The sequence below is a fragment of the Leptodactylus fuscus genome, chromosome 1, assembly GCF_031893055.1.
Source record: "Leptodactylus fuscus isolate aLepFus1 chromosome 1, aLepFus1.hap2, whole genome shotgun sequence".
Lineage (NCBI taxonomy): Eukaryota > Metazoa > Chordata > Amphibia > Anura > Leptodactylidae > Leptodactylus > Leptodactylus fuscus.
This window is the reverse complement of record NC_134265.1, coordinates 259,485,816-259,494,280: the sequence shown is the minus strand read 5'-3', so window position 1 is coordinate 259,494,280 and position 8,465 is coordinate 259,485,816. Positions and strand designations below refer to the sequence as shown.

General features: G+C 42.3%; 1 protein-coding gene across 1 annotated transcript in view; it reads left to right on the top strand.

Annotated features, from left to right (window-relative positions):
* The first annotated feature begins 283 nt into the window (after nt 1-283).
* Nucleotides 284-8,465, top strand: part of LOC142217786 (bifunctional heparan sulfate N-deacetylase/N-sulfotransferase 3-like) — a 320,369-nt gene continuing 312,187 nt past the window's right edge. The window contains exon 1 of the mRNA XM_075286112.1: nt 284-657. The gene's annotated coding sequence lies outside the window, so the exon portion shown is untranslated. The remainder of the gene's footprint in view (nt 658-8,465) is intronic.

The window sequence follows — 8,465 nt, the reverse complement described above, 5'->3', positions numbered from 1 at the left end:
ATCTTCTTATCAATAATAGTAATAATAATAACAATCCAGTCTTCTCTCCTGTCATACAGCTAGTCATCTCTATGAATCTCTCACACATAATGGAATGAACGACCTCAGGTTACTCTGCCAAGTCCGAGCTGCTCCTTTTCACCGTAAACCCCATGCTAGCCCCTCACTAAATGCCCAAGTCTCCCCCCAGGCCCCCTGCCTCCTGACAAGAAGAGACTAGACACAAAAAGTGTCTGTCATGAGGACTCAGCCACACAGAGCTGCAGTCTTAGAGGCAGCAGTCCCTTCCCCCGCTGCACGGACTCCTGACAGAAGGAGGAGAGAGGCAGAGAGGAGAGGATGCTGGAGGTGGCGGGGATACACGGGGAGCAGTACTGGCAGCCTGGCCCCTTCCCACACATCTTCCTGTAGCTGTGCAGGGGGATGACTTCTCCAGCATGGCTGTGTGATGATTCCTTCTCCGGTCCTGGCATGCAGTGACTGAGGAGAGGCAATGCTGTGTGTGCCCCTCCCTGCTCCTCCTGGCAGGCGCTGACCCTGGTGCTGAACTGAAGAGCTGTCCCACAGAAGACTGAGAGCGACCACAGCACTTAACACCTCTCTGCAGAACTACATCGTCTAGAGGAGGTCTGACATGGTGACCCTGGCAATTTCCAGGTATCTGTCCTACATCAATGCTCTAGCAGCTTTATACCAGAAAGTTTCCGGTTACTTGCCTGCCTTGTGAAAGTGCAGGGTGTGATCTATTGGGAAGTTTGCTTATTACACTACTACTAGGAATATTTAGTAGCTTATTGCTGGTTTGCTGTAAATTACCTTGTTGCCTATGATCAGATATATGTCCAGTTCTACCAGAAATCCATATATAAAGCCTATGTATAATCCTATTATTCTCATACCTTAGCTAATTGTTTAATACATAACTCTTTTGCATCAGATGAATACATTGTAATGAATCCTATGTATGTATGTATGTTTAGTAAGTGTGAATGATGACTACTATGAACGTGCAGCCTAGTGATACATGCCTGTAATATTTATCAATATGAAGATTCTCCAATGTCTTCCCCATGGTCCCCAAGGTCCTGATGAAATGAGCTCCTGCAGTCAATATATTCACACCAGGAACCATTCCCCTTGTGTGTTTTCTTGTTATTCTTCTTCTTCCTTTTATAGTATATATTTTATGGTGATGTGATTGAAATATATGTGTAGCATGGATGCCCTCTTGTGTTTTATGATCCATATTATTTTGATTGATTTCCCAGACCATTAGCATATATCTGCATCCTTTTCTATGTGCAGACCTGAGAGTTTCAATATTGAGATGTCAAGCTTGCACTGTATGTGTCTTTCTTAAAGATTGCAAATAAATCAGGCAATTGATTTTTTTTGGTTCGTCTTCTACTGAGTGGTAGCTCCGAGGGAGACAGAATTCAGAAAGGACAAAAATATGTCACTTGTCTTTAGAAGGCTTTCTTCACTTGATAATTATAAGGATGATTTATTGCAGGCAGAGTTCTTACTGCTGTATTTTGGAGGCAATTTCGCAGAAGACAAAATCATTCACTGGGTGTTAAGGATGATATTTCTGCCGGAGCTCCACATATCTGAGGAAATGAACACTTGAAGATCGATATAGGCTAGTAAAGTGTTTTTACCATCTGACACGTTGCAATACCTCGTTTAAGAAAAAAAAAAAATCAATCAATTTAGTAAATGTTAATACATGCTTTTTTCTTTTTTTCTGTAGATTGTTTCCTTTTATTTTTTAGATATGTTATACAATAGAGACAAAAAATATAATAAAGAAAATTAGTAAACATAAAACTTTATAGAATAAATTCACTTTAACAGACACGTACTTGACTAGTTGCCAAATCAGTCGGATATAAGATTTATACCATAATGTTATTTATATCAATTGTCAGGTGACACATTGTAAACCAACAAGAGGTTTTTAGAATCCAATTTGTTGGCCAGCATGCAGCTGGAAATACTAGTTGCACTGCCTTGGGATTTTCTGGGTTTTCGTCATAGACGGTGATACATAGAGAGGGTGAGTTCATTTAGCAACAACAGTAACAATCTCCTTACTTGTAGATATACCTGTAGGTTAAGAACATGGAAGGATTTACAATTACTCTGTATGTATCGTCATACAATAAATATAGTGACCTGCCAGTACTTGTGAAACTAGACATAATGTCACAATTCTAGATATCATTATAAGAAAGAGAATAGACACAAGTAGAGAAATATGTTCAAGCAATATCCTTGCAATTTGGAAACAGGTACATGAGGTTGTACATCTATGACTTTCACATGATTCGCATTACCTGAGACTAAAGAATCATATAGTTAATCATTGCTACTTATTTATTGTTTTTTTTTTATACTATAAACTGTATTAGATTCCATTAATGCACATTTAGTGCAGTATTAGATAAATATCCTTTAGGCCCCCTTTTCAATGCTTTCTGTATTCCTAACTAGAGATGAGCGAACAGTGTTCTATCGAACACATGTTCGATCGGATATCAGGGTGTTCGCCATGTTCGAATCGAATCGAACACCGCGTGGTAAAGTGCGCCAAAATTTGATTCCCCTCCCACCTTCCCTGGCGCCTTTTTTGCACCAATAACAGCGCAGGGTAGGTGGGACAGGAACTACGACACCGGGGGCATTGAAAAAAATTGGAAAAAGTCATTGGCTGCCGAAATCAGGTGACCTCCATTTTAGACGAATAGTGGATTTCAAATCCGGGTCATATGAGAATGTGAACTTTGTGACTATGAGACAGGGATAGCTGTACAGGCAGGGATAGCTAGGGATAACCTTTATTTAGGGGGGAATGTTATTAAAAATAACTTTTTGGGGCTCTATCGGGTGTGTAATTGTGATTTTTGTGAGATAAACTTTTTCCCATAGGGATGCATTGGCCAGCGCTGATTGGCCGAATTCCGTACTCTGGCCAATCAGTGCTGGCCAATGCATTCTATTAGCTTGATGAAGCAGAGTGTGCACAAGGGTTCAAGCGCACCCTCGGCTCTGATGTAGCAGAGCTGAGGCTGCACAAGGGTTCAAGCGCACCCTCGGCTCTGATGTAGGAGAGCCGAGGGTGCACTTGAACCCTTGTGCACCCTCGGCTCTGCTACATCAGAGCCGAGGGTGCGCTTGAACCCTTGTGCACACTCTGCTTCATCAAGCTAATAGAATGCATTGGCCAGCGCTGATTGGCCAATGCATTCTATTAGCCCGATGAAGTAGAGCTGAATGTGTGTGCTAAGCACACACATTCAGCTCTACTTCATCGGGCTAATAGAATGCATTGGCCAGCGCTGATTGGCCAGAGTACGGAATTCGGCCAATCAGCGCTGGCTCTGCTGGAGGAGGCGGAGTCTAAGATCGCTCCACACCAGTCTCCATTCAGGTCCGACCTTAGACTCCGCCTCCTCCAGCAGAGCCAGTGCTGATTGGCCGAATTCCGTACTCTGGCCAATCAGCACTGGCTAATGCATTGTATTGGCGTGATGAAGCAGTGCTGAATGTGTGTGCTTAGCACACACATTCAGCTCTACTTCATCGGGCTAATAGAATGCATTGGCCAGCGCTGATTGGCCAGAGTACGGAATTCGGCCAATCAGCGCTGGCTCTGCTGGAGGAGGCGGAGTCTAAGATCGCTCCACACCAGTCTCCATTCAGGTCCGACCTTAGACTCCGCCTCCTCCAGCAGAGCCAGTGCTGATTGGCCGAATTCCGTACTCTGGCCAATCAGCACTGGCTAATGCACTGTATTGGCGTGATGAAGCAGTGCTGAATGTGTGTGCTTAGCACACACATTCAGCTCTACTTCATCGGGCTAATAGAATGCATTGGCCAGCGCTGATTGGCCAGAGTACGGAATTCGGCCAATCAGCGCTGGCTCTGCTGGAGGAGGCGGAGTCTAAGATCGCTCCACACCAGTCTCCATTCAGGTCCGACCTTAGACTCCGCCTCCTCCAGCAGAGCCAGCGCTGATTGGCCGAATTCCGTACTCTGGCCAATCAGCACTGGCTAATGCATTGTATTGGCGTGATGAAGCAGTGCTGAATGTGTGTGCTTAGCACACACATTCAGCTCTACTTCATCGGGCTAATAGAATGCATTGGCCAGCGCTGATTGGCCAGAGTACGGAATTCGGCCAATCAGCGCTGGCTCTGCTGGAGGAGGCGGAGTCTAAGATCGCTCCACACCAGTCTCCATTCAGGTCCGACCTTAGACTCCGCCTCCTCCAGCAGAGCCAGCGCTGATTGGCCGAATTCCGTACTCTGGCCAATCAGCACTGGCTAATGCATTGTATTGGCGTGATGAAGCAGTGCTGAATGTGTGTGCTTAACACACACATTCAGCTCTACTTCATCGGGCTAATAGAATGCATTGGCCAATCAGCGCTGGCCAATGCATTCTATTAGCGTGAACTGAGTTTGCACAGGGGTTCTAGTGCACCCTCGGCTCTGCTACATCAGATTGCTACATCTGATGTAGCAGTGCCGAGTGTGCATCAGATGTGTAGTTGAGCAAAACTGACTCAGCACTGCTAAGTCTCTGCATTCGCATAGGAATGCATTGGCCAGCCTTCGGCCAATCAGCGCTGGTTCTGCCGGAGGAGGCGGAGTCTAAGGTCGGACCTGAATGGAGACTGGTGTGGAGCGATCTTAGACTCCGCCTCCTCCAGCAGAGCCAGCGCTGATTGGTCGAGTTCCGTACTCTGGCCAATCAGCACTGGCCAATGCATTTCTATGGGGAAAAGTTAGCTTGCGAAAATCGCAAACTGACAGGGATTTCCATGAAATAAAGTGACTTTTATGCCCCCAGACATGCTTCCCCTGCTGTCCCAGTGTCATTCCAGGGTGTTGGTATCATTTCCTGGGGTGTCATAGTGGACTTGGTGACCCTCCAGACACGAATTTGGGTTTCCCCCTTAACGAGTTTATGTTCCCCATAGACTATAATGGGGTTCGAAACCCATTCGAACACTCGAACAGTGAGCGGCTGTTCGAATCGAATTTCGAACCTCGAACATTTTAGTGTTCACTCATCTCTATTCCTAACCACAAGTTTTTATATTTCATGATTTACATGTTTCCATTAACATGCCATTACATACATATACTTACAGTGACACTATACATGCATGTACTTGTTAAACATATCATCTCAAACTATGGATATTAATATAGACATCCTTTCAGTGGTTTAGCTAGAAGATGGCAAGATTCAAAGTGAAAATATTAGTGGATTTTGGTACTTGTGTTGGAGAGCTTCTTTATAGTTGGCACTCTAATTAATCTAATAGCAGTTCGACATGTTAAACTTCAGATCTTTCTCCACCCTTGCCAAATTCCTGTAAGCCATAGCAGAATAGTTTATGGCCCTCCTACTGTGCACTGATTGTACGAAATTTGGGCCTTCCAAAAACATTTGCTAAAAACTTAAAATCACTCAAATATAGAATGTCTTTGAATTCCAAAATTTAACATTCGGATATCTTTTGAATCGAATTAAGATGTTAAGACTGTGTGACGAGACTTAGGGGGCGTTCACACTACTGTCTGTGTCCGACAGGTAGTGTCCGCTCCAAATCTGGCACGGACATTAGAAGCGGACACTAGCTGTGTCCGTGACACCTGTCATTTATTTAAATGGACACCGGATGAGTTCTTTTGCACTCCGTGCCCTTCCTTCACTGTCCGCATGTAAAGATGTCCGACTTTTCAAGCGGACAGAAAAACCCGACATGTAGGGTTTTTCTGTCCGCTTGAAAAGTCAGACATCTTTACAAGCGGACAGTGAAGGACAGGCACGGAGTGCAAAAGAACACACCCGATCGCCATTTAAATAAATGACAAGTGTCACGGACACAGCCAGTGTCCACTCCTAATGTCCATGCCAGATTTTGAACGGACACTAGGAGCAGACACTACCTGTCGGACACAGACAGTAGTGTGAACGCCTGGTTACAGATGTTACTAGCTAACGTAGTTATAGACATTTCAGAAAATAATCTAGCTTGTATTTTAAATGAGCAATTTGCTAACATAAGGTAGCATTATGCAAGGGCAAGGAGAGTGTTAGGATCCTTTTAGACATTCAGGTTAACAGTTTTATGTATTTCTATGAATAATGAAATATTTACTCTAAAGGGGACCCAAATGTTACCCATGTTGGTAGCAATTATAAAAGACATGATCAAGAAGGTGTAAATTAGTAAATATCTTTATTTTGATATGTGCTTTCTAACTTAGACTCTAATAAAGTGCCATCTAACAGATAGAAGAGAGGTCAAGTTTCACATAATTTTTTGGGCTATATAAGATAAAATGGAAGGTGTCCTAAAAGACACAGGTTAATTCTTTATGCTTATGCTTTAATATCCCTTTATTAAATACATTTGTACTGCTAAAATAGTTCAAAAACAGTAACAATAGTAATACATGTCATGCTATTGATGTTTTCCAGATGGTTGTCAGTCAGTACTGTGTCGCACTGTTTTGTGAATTCATGTGGTGTAGAAAGTTGCCATTCTACACCTTAAAGGAACCTTTCCTGCAACAGCAGTACAAATGCTAAGACACCGTTGACCATGAGAAGGGTGGATTCTCAACTTCTTTGCGCTAATAGAGCAATAGTGTGTATGTGTGGCAAGTGTTTTAGTTCATGCTTGAGGAAGTGATGGAGCGCTATTTATTTTGCTTACTTATATAGCACCATCATCGTGCTTTACAGATATTGTCTCTGGAGTGTGGGAGGAAACCCAAACAAGCATGGGGAGAACATACAAACCTATTGAGAACATGTTGTCCTTGGCTGGGTTTGAACTTACAACTAACCACTGAGCCCATGTGCTTCCCATATACTTACATTATTCTTTCAGTAGCCGTCTTTGTCTGTCCCATAGAAGTGAATGGAGTAGTAATTTTGAATCAACTCTTATTTATTTATTAGCTTACTTGTATAGCGCCATCATATTCCGCAGCACTTTACAGACATTGTGGTTACTGTCCCATATAGGGCTCACAATCTAAATTCCCTATCAGTATGTCTTTGGAGTGTGGGAGGAAACCAGAGTACCTGGATAAAACCTGCACAAACATGGGGTGAGCATACAATCTCCTTGCAGATGTTGTCTTGGCAAGATTCAAACCCAGGACTCCAGCATTGCAAAGCAGCAGTGCTAACCACTGCCCGCTTTGCTTTTTCGCTGGGTACTCTGGGAATCGCATTTTTTTATCAGATTAATTGATATTGAATAATGATATACAGCATTAGAAGCTGAGCAGATTGATCTAGAAAGGGAAATATTGTGCAAGGGTGCATTCACATCTTTGTTTGACCCATCCTTCTGTTCAATCATAGCACCAGGAGAATGGATTAAACAGCAAAGATGATCCATTTATTGATGGATAAGTACGGATCTCAAGACTGTAAGGGGGTTTGTTGAGTATTCATCATTCTCTTTCTGTCATTGCTCAACTAAAATGCCTTTGATTTCAGAAGGATTCTGTGTCTGAGAGACATTGGCACAGAACAGAATATATCCTACCCTGTTTCCCTGAAAATAAGACACACACACCCCCCCCTCACCTTCTGGATCACGTACAACCAGCAGTCATACCGGCACTCCGCTAATTGTTCCCCGCTTTGTTTGCCGATTGTTCCCCGCTCCAGCCGTTGCATAAAACATCCCCCGAAAATAAGAAAGGTCATATATTTCGTTAGATAATTAATTAAAAGAACATGTCTTATTTTCGGGGAAACAGGGTAACTAGACTTTATTAATAGCATTAATTAATATCTACTTTTTATATGCTTAAAAACCAGTCATCTAGACATGGGGCCATCTTAGCAATTTAAAATCCAGTTAAATGGGTTGTCTAAGATACTTTTTTTCTAGAAGTCGTGTCCCTCTCCCTATGTGTTGTTCCTTGTTTTGTAGCTTAGCTCCACTCAAAATACATTCTATAAAAAGGAAACTCAAACTTATTATTAGTTATTATTTATTAGAAAACAAGTGTTCCTTAAATGATGAAAGAAGTAGGCCAAAGGAAGTAGGACAATGCAGTTATATCTGTCATATCAAAATATGGAAAGCAATGATTTTCATATGTATTTTTAAGGAGTGGAAGTGAAATACTTCCTAGCTTTTGTCATGAAAATTGCACTGTCAGATTACATTTAAATAGATGGGACTCATTTTCTAGGTAATCTATAAGCGTGCATTTTTAAGATATCCTGTTGAAACCTTGTACTCTTGTAGCTATGACTAACATGTTAAAATACTTTATGTTTATCTTTCTGTCTATCTATCTATCTACAGATGTAGCAGCTGTTAAATGAACATACATTATGAGTGAAACAAGTGAACAAATGTTCGTTAGCACAATATGAATGTTTGTTAAGGTAATATTGGGAAATTATTCAGT